Source organism: Argiope bruennichi, chromosome 3 (assembly GCF_947563725.1).
Source record: "Argiope bruennichi chromosome 3, qqArgBrue1.1, whole genome shotgun sequence".
Lineage (NCBI taxonomy): Eukaryota > Metazoa > Arthropoda > Arachnida > Araneae > Araneidae > Argiope > Argiope bruennichi.
Genome location: NC_079153.1, coordinates 40,318,798 through 40,332,985, shown reverse-complemented (window position 1 = coordinate 40,332,985; position 14,188 = coordinate 40,318,798). Strand labels below are relative to the sequence as shown.

Here is a 14,188-nt window from a genome sequence, read left to right as displayed (position 1 = left end):
TCTCAGAGAAAAGTAAGCAAATGTTTGCATTTGAAGTAATATATTTATGGTTGATGTTTCCAATATTAATAATAAAATGTTTTTCCTTGTGTGAAAAACTGTTTCTTTATTGAAATAGCATAATAATATTTATCTCCATCGCTTATTATTCATTCACTGACACTATTTATGAAAAGAATGAACTCCAAACATTCAAATCAAATATTTTGAGACTTTAAGTTAAACATTATATAAGCAGTTTTTAATAACAAACTGAAATAGCTAAACTTTTAATTGCAGATCATTTTCTAAAAAGTTTACTTCAATGTATTGAATATAAAGGAATGTGCAAATGAAGTTTAAAAATATTATTATTAAAAAATTACATTTACAAAGTATAAAAAAACAAGAAATAAGAAAAACTAAAACTTTTCCTAATACATCTAAATAATAATTAACAATAGAATCATACACTTTTTAAATTATAAAGCACCATATTTTTTAAATTATAAAATATAAATATTGTTAACGGTGGTTAATTAGAAATGCTACTAGAATTTTATTCCAAAATTAATTTAAACAATAATTATAATCTGAACGAGTTCAAATACGTGGGCTATATAATTAAATGAAAATGCAAAATTAAATAATTTCCAAAATACAAAACTTCTCGAGGACTTGGGGGTCTCCTAGATGATTGCCTACTTTCCTATTTGATATTTGGCCTCTATTTCAATAAACATAGGTATACTCTATTACAATAAAGATAGGGTAAAGGCATGAATTGTTATCCTGTCTTTGTACTATGCGTACGGTGAACTATCTAGATAAATTTTTCTTAACTAATTTTTGATAACGGTATTGCATTCCATCTATCATCTTTCTATAGTATTTTTCCCAGCACTTTTAAGTAGCTACACAAGTGAGGAATAAAAATTACATTTTCAGTATCTTCATTAGTAATAAAAGCTTATGTGTTTTAGGAATTTCTTTAGAGTTATTAATCGAAATGACAGAAAAGGGATAAATTTTTACTCAAGAACATAGAGCATGATTTTTTTAACAATTAATCAATTAAATAGTTTACTGAAAGTTTTAAATTAAAATACTACAGACTAGAGTTTTGAGCTGTAGAGCAATTTTTTAGATTTAGACCTCTATTTTTTTTTATCTGATTTCAAACCGACAGACAAGTAATAATAAAATCTGGACCTCAACCATTTTTGAGACAACTGATGCTGCATCCATGTTCTCGGGTTCGAACGACATTAAAGGAATATGGTACATATATTTTGAATATGCAGGTTTCCTTTAATAAAGCAGAATACAAAAATCGTACATACAAAGGAACTGATGATTTCTTTTAACTTTTTATAATTTCTCCTTTCTTTTTATTAATCACCTGTACAAAACAAACAACTATTTTTTTTTTAAATTTTTGTTCGTTTGTTTGGTTCTTATATTAAATAAACATAGAAAGCTCTTTCACTGTTTAAAAACCACTAACGAGAAACAAATCAGATCGGTTTCAGTGAAGAAAAAAAATAGAAAAAGAATCAAATAGTGAATTTAATTTTGAAATGTAAAAGTCAAGATTAAATTTATTTTATTTGATAAATCATTACATAGTATTTTAGAGATAATTCCCAAACCATTTTATTTGAACTCAAGAAATTGCATCATTTATTTATTACCGTGGTTTAACTTTTTCCCCCTTATCTCTAATCCATAGTGGAATTTCTATTATTTAATTGGTAATGTTTCATTTCCTGATGTAGTTCGCAGACATATCAAAAATAAGTCGTTTGGAATTCTGTATTGTTCGTACATAATCTACAAATGTCGTTTTTTTTTCATATTTCGTCTATAAATAAATGGCAATTATTAACACTTAAAAGACACATTTTCCTGTAACCTGAAAATTTATTTCTATAGATCCATGTTGAGTAACAATCAGAAATACTGAAACATGTTTTAAGAAACAATTTTTATTAATATCTTTACCACAAATTATTATAATAATTGGAAAATTTATCATAATGTAGCATTTATTCATTTCTTTCATCATCTCAAAAATATTAAGAACATTTACTTCACAAAAATGTTGGGGACAACATTCTTAATCAGGCCATCCATTTATAATGCAATCTTATAATAATAGCTTTAAAAAGAGTAATTTGTAATTTCTGCAAATTATTGGAACGAAGAATCTTATCAGAAATTCAACAGTAAATCTGCTGATTGTCCAACAGAAAAGTCTTAGATTCTATATTATCTAAAAGATAGAATTTAAATATATACTCAAACATTATGTAGCTGACTTATCTAAGATGTCAAAATGTCTCAAAGGAGGGCTACTGTTGTGGGAATAAGAGAGCGAAGGCGCATCTGTCTGTCTTCTGAGAATTGTAAATTCCTCGTTCGTTGTTCCTGGAATTTTAATCCAGCTAATAAGAATTAGCTTATGTAAATACACTCATACTACATAATCATATATGAATCAACATATTCTTACTTTTCCATATTTCTCATGAAAATTACACAATTGAAGATGATACTTAATTATTTAGAAAATATTCAACTGAGAATTATATATTGAAAATAATTATTTATTCTGCTTTTATTAGGTTGCTTTTTAAATTATAAACTGGATTTTTCTTGGCATTCTAAGATTTATTGAATATACATTTGAATCTAAATATACTATATTTGTTTTAATTGTATGAATATATTAGAATACGCATTGCATTTTTGAAGATTAAGGACAACAGTTTGGTTTTTTTTAATGTATTTCACATATTTTTTTCAGGATCTTAATCATTATGATATTATTTGTAAGAAAAAAAATTTATAAGAGATAGATAAATTTTTGATTAAATTATTTAAATATAGATTCCTGAGTTTCAGAAAATATTTTAAAAAGTTATTTTTAAGGCAAAAGCATTTTTTATTATTAATTTAAGCCATAGTTCAGCTTAAAGGTACAGACAAAATATTATGCTCGATTGACATTGGTGTATAAACGGTTATATTCTTAAGTATTCAATCATATTCACCACTTAAGTGTTTTATTTTCTTTACTATCTAATAAGATGACACCTTCCATTTTGGGAATATTTTCTTATTTTGATTCAAATAGAAATTCATTGAATACTTGACCTAACTATGTATTCGAAGTGATTTTAATATTGAATTATAATCGTTATGAATGGTTTTTTTTTTTTTTTTTTGTTTACAACTACCAAAATTCGCTAAATCGATGCACGTATGGCATACGGTCAAAACAGTTAAGGGGTTAATAATGTCGATAATATTCAATGATTTTTTTTTCTATATCAACGTTATAAATGTCTGTGTAAGAAACACTCCTCTTTAATTTATATGATTTAATAAAAAGTAGAAGTGGAGGAATGTAATTTAGCACAAAATATTTTTTATGATTTTCCAATTATAAATGTTTCCTTCGAACCTACTGTTAAATCAATAAAACTAGTACGATATGCTATCGCTTTTTTTTTCATTAAAGTATTTTTAATGTGTATATATAACCACTCATATTAATTTAGTACATCAATCAAGGAATTAATGTCATAATAAACTCTAGAGACATCCAAAAAGAAACAAAAATTTAGGAACCTTTTTAACATAAAAGAAACTGGCACAAACTGTTGGTGAGATGTATGACTGAAAAATAATAAACAAAAAAGTAATTAAATAAAAGATTGCCTTTAGTGACGAATTGATTCGATAGGAATAAGGATTGCTAAACTTGTTAACTTTATCTCAATTAGTTCTTAAATATTTTATGCCAATCAAAATTAATTTAGCATAATAATAATCATATTAAATATTATATGTCAGTCAAAATTTATCAGTTTAGTATATTTGATTCAAAATTAGCTCAGCTTAATAATATCCAAATTAAATAGTATATATCAAAATTTACAGCCTCTTCATCAGAATAATAATCAGTATGTCAATCAAAATCAATAGTCTTCAGAAAAATATTTTTAAACTTCAAGTTTTGATTCAATTGTCTAATTAAGAACCTTTTTTTTTTACACATGATGTTAATAGAGCAATGCTTTATTCAATATTTTTCTGTCTATAACTTTACACGACCAACTATATTGTATAATTCAGAAATGGTACATAAAATAGTGCACAGATTCAGAATTTTCATCACAGTTGTCTCTAATAATAAACTTTCATAATAGCCAGATACGAAAAAAAATCGCACATTTTATTAAAATCATGGTTTATATTGAAACTTGCTACAGAAAAATAGCTGCATTCATTATATCTTAATCATCAACAAAAAAAGCAAGGAGGAAATATTATTAGCAACATTATAAGGGGTTTGAGATTCACTTTATTTTTTTTTAGTTTTGAAATTGAGAAAATATATTGTTGAAAGGTACAATTAAAATAATTTTCCAAAATTAATTAAAAAAGAGAAAATGCAGCGAAAAAAACTTATCACTGAAAAGATAACTTTTTCAATTTCAAGATCTAAATTTTATTTTTTGCTGTGATATTTTTAAGAATTTTTACGTAAAAGCTACAAAATTTCAGTTAATCTTATTAAAAAAATGCGTGAAAAAATTTTTAAAAAATTTTTCCAATATTGTGTGTGTGTGTGGGGGGGGGCTTGTCAAGCTGTTAGTTCTAGAATTCTGGTTTGTAGAACATTCATATTTACAATAGTAGATATTTCCCCATTATTGAAAATATTATGAATATTGTAAGCCATGCTTTCAGAAATTTAATTAAATGAAATTGATTTCATATTATTTTAATATAAATTTCGTATGATTTTTTGATTAAATTTACTTCACTTTTTGAATGAGCGTTTCATTGGTCCTCTTACACTTGGAGATTCAGAACATCATTTGATAAAATTTCATTTTATTTGATTCATAGGAATTTTAACAAACTTACATTTTAAGTATTGCTTATACATTAGAAACAGGATTTGTATAAAGGAAGAAAAAAATAGTGATTTTTGTTATAAATGAGATTTTCGTAAAATTTTGTAATTGATCATAGACTTAAAAAATAACGCAACTATATGTTAACATCAAAGAAAACTGCCTTAAGCTAGATTCTCAAAAGCGGTTATTTTAAGTAAACTAAGAAGAGAAAATGTTGAATTATATGAATTAATGACTTATTAAAAAAGACTCTTTTAGATACCCACGCTATAATTTAATTTTATTTATTCAAGAAATCTCTCTATTCAAAATGAATAAAAATTTATTCTACACATAGTTGCTGACATCAAAAGAGATGATTGCATGTATCTAATTATCTGCAATTTGTTTAACATCGATAATTATTTCAAAACAACTCCTTTAAAGAAGAGAAATAGCAGAATGACGCACAGCTAATTAACAAAATGTTCAAGTTAAAAATATCTCAAGTTTCGCAAGATTCTTAATAATTTCAATTACTAAGAAAATTATCGTGATGCATTTTGAAGCTTCGCAGGGGTTTTTTCATAAATAAGGTATGAACATGGAAATGAAATAAAATGTTAAATTTAGACTGGTAAACTAATTTTAGTTAATAACTTTTTTAGTTTAAAGAATGGCTTTTAAAAATTGAATATATTAGCTGTAATGTCCTCTATTTAAATTTTTTTTAATTAAATCCTTTTTATTCAAATGTTAAACTTCATATTTAAATTTTATTTTTGAATTCATAGTTAATTTCCTATTCACTTAATAAATTTCCAATAAAATATGTTTTTTTATAATAAGAGTGATTTTCTAATAGATCGTAATTATTATGATCGGGCTTTTTTTAAGGATGAACTATTATTACGAATGTTTAATATTGCTTTTCTATAATATTTCTGAAAAGAGATTTGTGGACTGAATATCTTGACAAAAATAAAAGTTCTGAAAGATACCGGAGTTTTGCATCATTCTCAATTAAGATCCCAGGTTTTTCATTCATATTTCTGAAAAGAAGGATTTGCGGACAGAATATCCTGACAAAATAAAAGTTTTAAGCGATACTGGGATTTTGCCTCTCTCTCTCTCTCTCTCTCTCTATTAGGAACCGAGATGCAAAGTTTCTTCTGGAAAGTTCCAGGTTCTTTGAAATACCTATATACGCGTGAATTGAAGTAAAAAGTTTATTCTTCTTACAGATTGTTATAGAAAAGCGAGCTCGCTGACTGAATACAACTACTTTTTTAATTAGCAGGGGTTTTTTTTCCTTTTATTGTGAATTTCTATAAGTATTGTTCGTTATATACGACACAGCAGTATTTTTGTCACTTGTACTTCGTGTTTTTTTAGGAATAAAGTGCGTTATCATTTACGAGCTTCCAGGACCCTTTATATTGCCCATCAAACTGACAATTTCCCTAATAATATACAGTTTATTTCTTATATTGCCTAAACGGCTGGAAACTTACATTTTGTAAATCAGATTATGATTAACTTATGGCCCTGAATCAGTTCGTTCATTTACGAAATTCAGTTTGAAATGAAATTTTCAGTTTGAGAGGAAAACGAAATTTTCAAAAATGGTTATCACTAAAAACATTGACATAAAATATTGAAAGGAGAGTGACTTTCATTCATTATTGAGACTAAAACGAATTATGATTTAATAATACCTATGTCAGATTTATTTTCAGTTAATGAACAAAAATTAATGAAGTAATTAAATTTAAACATTTACACCAAATCAGCAAGTAGGATGATGGATATCAGTATTTACATAAAAATTTATCTTTTAATATTTTTATTATGAAATTCTTATTGCTAAATTTTTAAATTGATTTAAAAAGGGCAAATTGATTAAAGTGAAAAAAAAAGAAATGCAATTATCAATAGATGATATTTAAATTGTTTCTAAATAACAAATCTGAACAGTATTTTGCTCCTATATATTTAATTTCTTTTTATACAGAAATAAAAAATTAACGTTTTTTGTCAAATTTTCCAGGTAATAAAGCTGATCGAGACAATATGTATGCACTGGAAATACGAAATGCTTTATTCATTTCACGTAACACATTTTACAAAATGCAGTTTCTTCTGTTCAATTTGATATATTTAATTAAGAAAATAGATTATCCTTCATCTATACATAAGCTCATAATTACCCAATAGCAAATGAAAACTTAAGTCTTTCGAAATTTAAATTCGAAAATTTTAAAAATGAAATACAATTCTATAATAATTTACATTCTGAAGTTCCCAAAATCCTGAATTGAACCATCCTTTAATCCTGAATTGAACCATCCTTTAATCCTGAATTGAACCATCCTTTAATCCTGAATTGAACCATCCTTTAATCCTGAATTGAACCATCCTTTAATCCTAGAGTGAACTATTCTTTAATCCTAGAGTGAACTATTCTTTAATCCTAGAGTGAACTATTCTTTAATCCTAGAATAAACAATTCTTTAATCCTAGAATAAACAATTCTTTAATCCTAGAATAAACAATTCTTTAATCCTAGAATAAACAATTCTTTAATCCTAGAATAAGCAATTCTTTAATCCTAGATTAAACAATTCTTTAATCCTAGATTAAACAATTCTTTAATCCTAGATTAAACAATTCTTTAATCCTAGATTAAACAATTCTTTAATCCTAGATTAAACAATTCGTTAACATTTGTTTCTGCACTCAAGACGATTCTTCGTTATGACATGAAATAAAAAAAATAAAAATATTTCAAAGTTTCAGTTTGTTCCTGAAATGTAGGTAAAAGAAAATGTATTTAAAATTGCTGCCTTCATCTGTTCTAATTCTTCTCATCATTTGGATGAAATGTTGAAGAACAACTATCTATGGATCTTCCAGTATCCAAGGTAACTCCTGAATATGAATCAGTAACGCGTGAAATGGATCGTTTCGTAAGGAAATGGGAGGAATTTGGAGGATGGGAAGTCATTTAAGTGATTAACTTATTATGCATAACATTTAAACTTCTGTTTTCCTTTGTACTCTCTTCTAAGGAATTCGATAAAATTTCAAAAAAAAAATAACGGAATTATCAATTTTCTTTGGAATTTACACGTGCTCGTAACAACCCCTTGAGGGTAGTCTGATATTTTGTTTAAACCATTTTCATAAATCTAAAGTAACTATTTGAATAGTATATTGACGATGTGGATGGTATTATGCGACTTGTCCACAAACAGTCTCAAAATTCACTGCCATTAAGACTTCACATGTCTTAATTCATTAAAATCATTCAATTTCAAGCATTTGAAAAACGTTTCATCGATTAATGATATGGTGTCATCGATGAGCAAAATGATTTTATCAAGTGACTAAGAAATCATTTGAACAATTAACTTTCAATAGTGTTTTTGATACTATTAAAATGATAATGTTAAGAAAAAAATCAAACAAAAACGACAAATAAAAAAATATATAAATGAAGAATTTCTCATAAATGGTTTTATATTTATCGAAATAAACATTTAATAAAACTTAGTAAATGTAGAAAATATTTTCCCTACGTCATAATTCGCGTTGGAAATGCTATTAAATTTTGAAATTTATCAAACACAACAAGACTACTGCGAATCAAGATCTAGTATTTATTCTTATAAGATGAACTGACAAATATCAACTTATTTCAATTCATCACAACATTTACGGATGAAGTTTTATTATTACAATAATAATTGAATTAATGGTTAAATAAATAAATATATTTACTATGGCAGAAATCATATTTTGCACTTTTCGCTTTTATTTTAAGATGCAAAACTCTTTTTTTATTTTATATATGCCCTTTCAGTATTTTTAGAGTCTTTCATTTCAATCATCTCAAGATCTGTTTAACAAAATTTGTTCCATTCAATCTATTTCAACAGTTTGAAAACGGTCAATGAAGTTTTATTTCATACGATAACGGTTAATACACAGCCGATGCATACACAAACATACCACATGCAGAAATCAACAACACACAAATAACAAATCGTTATTAAATAACAGCAATAAATTTTTAGCTCTCACTATATAAATACTTAAGTTAACGCTAAGAGTAACATTCTAAATTTTTTAAAAAATCATCCATTTCTAATAGAAATATCACCATAAATTTAGTCGTCAATGTCAACTAATTTGGCGCCAGATCGCCAAATTTAGCGCCAAGCGTAAGGATTATCGATTTGATATCTATTCATCTTCAATTATAAATAACAATACCTTCTTTACCAAGACGCTAATTGCGCAGAGAAATAATATTACAGATTTGAAACAATATTTTTGTGGTGATTTCTTTCTTTAATTCAGAATACATCACTGAATAAAATTTTTACGTTCTAGGGTACCAAAAAGTAGGTGAAATATCAATTAAAAATTACACTATAAACATGACAAATTAAAAACATTTAACAAGAAACTGTTGTAAATTAGACCAGCATCGATGCAAAGAATATTATTTTTTTAATACGAATAATATAATTATTTTTCAAACAAAATATCAATAAATTTATAAAAATTAACGCAATTTTTACGATTTCATCTGCATTTTGATTATGCCATTACAGAAAGTTACATCTCTCTTTTTGCAACAAGTTCTTATTTCTTTAACCAGTTGATAAAATATTTTATTCGCTAAATTCATTTATTCATTAATTCTGTCATTAAAGCCTTCTAATGAACATAAATATTTACGTAATAAATATATTCAGCATAAATTGATAATTTAATTATCAATATATAAATAAATTATTACAAATTATTAATTATGGAATTCATGAAAATATATAGCACATTAATGAACAAATATTCTTAGTTTTTTTATGCTATTTAGTCAAAAATTGTATATGTATTTAAAATTGGTTTTGAATATTGCGTCATATAAACATAAATATTATATATACTGCTTTTTTATATTACCTTTAACTGTTAAAGAAAAAAACCCATTTCATGATAACTATACATATGAATTATAATTACATATAATTCATATCAGCAGGAACCTCTATATATGACGCTTCAAAAATATTAGTGCATTATCTATGATGGAATATATAAATTTCTTAAAAAATGAAATTGTTTGATTAATATCAATATTTCCAGCAAGATAAATAATATTCCACTTCAAATAATCTTGCATAAGTCCTCCAGTAAACGGATTTAGTATGAGGACCACTTATTCCTTAACTAAACATTATAAGTAAAAATTGGAATAGATGTTTGCTAATCGATAAAGTGAATAAAAGCGAAAAGGCAGAAAATTTTGAAGTTATTCTAGTCAGAAAATCCATTATAATTGGCTTGAGTTTAATTTAAACCCGTCAGAATTTATCAAAAATCTATCATTTCATTTTAGGGTAATTACTCGCTCTCTTTACTTGCCAGGGTCGAGATTCCCGTTTTCCTTCCTCATTTCCGATTGAGCGCTTTTTTCAAATTGAAATATTAAATCAAAATAAGCTGCGACCGAAATTGAAATTAAGAGAGCTTATTTTAATGGGACACTTTTCATCGGATTTTTTTCTGTAATATTCAAGAATATTTATTTTTATTGCAGTTACTTTGTAAATCTGAAATCGTTTGGCTTTTTAATTAACGACCCAATGCTTCAGTCAATTTATTTATATAAATCCAGTCATCAAAAATTGTTTGTGGAAGTGAAATATTTTTTATGCCTATTTTTTATTTAAAAACTTTATTACATTTTCTTAGTGGTTTTTTTTTCATTAATAATCATAATTTTTATAAATATAAACAATGCTCTTAAAATCTTCTACGATTAACTAACTATTTTATTTTATTCCTTTTCATCTTTTTATTATTTTTATTTTTTTATTTTTACAGTGCTCTGTAATTTCAAATAAAAAATGTTTGCACTTCGTTTAAACGCTTTACTCAAACATTTAGCTGATCTTCTGATCTTTTTTTTTTTAGTAACTTTTATTTCTAAAAATATTTTTTTTTAATTCGAAATTTTTGTATAGCTGTCATTTCAGAGGAAGAAACATTTAATTTTGAACTGTATGATTTATGCATTTTCAGAAATGTCATCTTCGCTTCTACTGCAAAAGGAATTTTATTTCTTTAATACTTGAAGTAAATTATTATAGATATATAATTATTATATATAATTATATATATAATTATAGGTATATAATCATCATAGATCATAAATTATAGATATATAACAATTTCTGTGGAAATTAAAAAAACGTTAAAACAAAATTGAATGGCTTTAAAAAAAAAAGAACTGAAGACAAAGCATTAAAAAAAAGAAAAATCTTATTTTTTTAAATCCTAATTATAATATTCGCTGTCTTAAAACGAGCATTTGAGCTGTTTTAATATGACATGCTCGATTTGGGCCATAAATACAAGATTTGTAGATCAAAAATTATTTTCATGTCTCTCGAATGGAAAAAATATTCTGCACGTTTAATAATTTATACATGCTGACTTAAGAGCCATTCTATTCTTTATGCGTTGTCTCATGCGAGATATTTCTATATAATAATTGCAACAAACCAAATTCGGAAGTAAACGTGTTCGGAATTTGCGAATTTAATATTACAGGTGTTGAAAATTCAATAGGTAAAAATATAATTACAGCTGAACGAAATAGTTTCAAGCATTTATTGTCTTTCTGTGCAGTGGTTAGCACTTCGTATACAACTTGTTTCTAGGAATCTAGAAATATAGAATGCTCATAAAACATCTTTCTAAGTTTCGAGGTATCTGTAGTTAAAGCCAATGAAAATATCTTTCCAAATTTCGAGTTATCTGCAAATAAAGCCAATGAACGAAATGAAACCAAGTTTTATGCATGAATTATGAAGCCATGAGAAGATGAATGGCGATCAAATTCATAAATTGAAATGGAGTCTTCTTCCCGAATCTCTCTCCCATACCCTCTGACAAAGATATTATTCACACTCAACCTGCATAAACTTATGATCCGTGAGTAAGGCCACATTCCATTGCATGTTCGAACAATAATTACGAAATATATATCTTTAACGTGAATCTAGGATTTTTACTGATTCGATCAGGCGATCTTTGGCTGGTCTTTTTGACAATATTCCTGGCATGTAATTACTATGCAAGTACCCAAAAATCAAATGTATAAGTTGTATGCCTTTTTTCGATGGAATGAAAACAAAATTTTAAGAAAGGACTACAAATAAAGTTACAAGATCACATATCATTGTGGGTTTGAGTTATTCTGTTTAAATGCATGCGAAATTAGAGATTTAATTTTTTATGTCACGATTTATTGTTCTAAGATTTGACTACGATTTTTGATGGCTTTTAACTCGTAACATTTGGAACACATTTTTTTTGACATAAGTTCTAATCACATTTCTTTCTAATGGTGCTCATTGATAACGTTTCTAAACTCAGGAAATTATTATTTGTTGTATAAACTTGCTTGATATTTATTCAACTTATTTTAATATTTAAAACTATCCAAGTTAAAGAACACGCCCAATACAGAAGAAACAATGTGTGAACAATGTGAATGCCCAAACAAATAAAATAGGAAACACAACAAATACCTTTATACTCGACGCCTATTGTAGTTTCCAATAAGATCAAAAAAAAAATTTAAAAAAAATTTAATTCAATAAATGAGAATTTAGAAAATATAAACGCATGAAACTTACTGATATCAGCTTTAAAAAGAAAAGGATAAAAATAAACATATATTATCCTCTTGTATTTTATAAGATATAAAATAAAAATATCAGATAAATAAATTATAAAAATATAGTTTTAAATAATTAATAAAAGTAAATAATAAAGCATAAATTATATTGTTAATTAATAAAATACTATTATTAGGCAACTTAAAATATTAAGAAAAAAAAACACAATTTATATGGTGCATTTATCAATTATAGCAAGGCAAAAAAAATCGGAAATCGACATTCATTTGTCCGGTTATATTCTACATTACATCATATTGTTGATCCGCTTATATAAAAGATTTTCCAGTATATTTTGTATAGTGGCCTTAATCTCTATTTTTCCACTGTTGTAAAATTCATATGATTTCATAACTATTAGTAAAAAGTATAACTGATAATTTACTGTGACCAAGATAAATCATACAGTTAAATTCGTTTTATGCTCATTTTGTGTTCTCTTTTCTTTCTATATTTTACAAAATATCTAACACGAATAAAACTAAATCATTCGCTATTCTTGGAATATTTAAAATACGCAGGAAAAACAAACGATTTTTTATTTTCCTATAAGATGCATTAATTTTTGTGATTTTACCATTAAATTTAGATTGTAAGTTGCCGGTAGATAATAAGATTTTTTTTAAAAAATTGATAATATTTTCAATTAAAATTTTATTTTTTTATCTTCAAACGGGAATAATGCTCTTTCAAATTCAGATATAATAGAAAAAAATAATCTAAAAGACTTTTTATAAAAACACAAAGATATCACATATATCAAACATAATGTCAACATATATAAAAAGTATAAAATAAAGCGAAATAGACAAGCTTTTCTTTTAAATTATCCTAACAAAAGGAATATTTCATATTTTTTACACATTAAATAAATTTATGTCAGTAAACATATCAACACATATTTATTCAAGTTAGTTTATTTGATTTTTTTATTTATATATATTTTTTTTTATTTAAATGGGTTTATTTTTTCTTATCGAATAATACAAATGAAAGTTTTTTCGAGAATTCGAATTATATCTATTTAAATAGAAAAAAAAAATCATTGACTTGTTTTTATCAAAATTTTAGCAGCTTTAAATTTTAAAAACAAGCACTGAAACAAAATTTATCTAAACAACAAACAAAACAAATCTAAACAAAACTTATCTAAACAAAAAAAGTGTGTTCGGCAAAAATATCTAAATTACTATTGCTATATACCTTTTCAAAAGAATTTATAAAGAAAGAAAAAAAAAGAAGAAATGTCTTCATATTTTAAAAATTATTTATTTAAAACATTATTTGAATTTGTAATAGGTCCCTAGAATAACTACTTTTAATACCTCATAAATCTCTTCCTCAGAAGAGGCAATCATTACGACTATATTCTCTGTTTCATATTTAAGAAAAACTTTGTTAATCGTATTTGAACAGCGAATTGAAAGTTTTTACGCATCTTAAGTAATTTTATGTTTCCTCCCTTCACAGAAGATTAATTGGAATACAATATGCATGGATAAACAATTCAGTAAAAAGATTTTTTCAGCTAGTAAA

At 25.4% G+C, this 14,188-nt stretch overlaps 1 long non-coding RNA gene across 1 annotated transcript in view; it reads right to left on the bottom strand.

The window, feature by feature from the left end:
* Positions 1–2,055: 2,055 nt before the first annotated feature.
* The window catches only part of LOC129962502 (uncharacterized), a 60,704-nt gene continuing 48,571 nt past the window's right edge, over positions 2,056–14,188 (bottom strand). The window contains exon 3 of the long non-coding RNA XR_008783917.1: positions 2,056–2,409. This is a non-coding gene — a long non-coding RNA (uncharacterized LOC129962502). The remainder of the gene's footprint in view (positions 2,410–14,188) is intronic.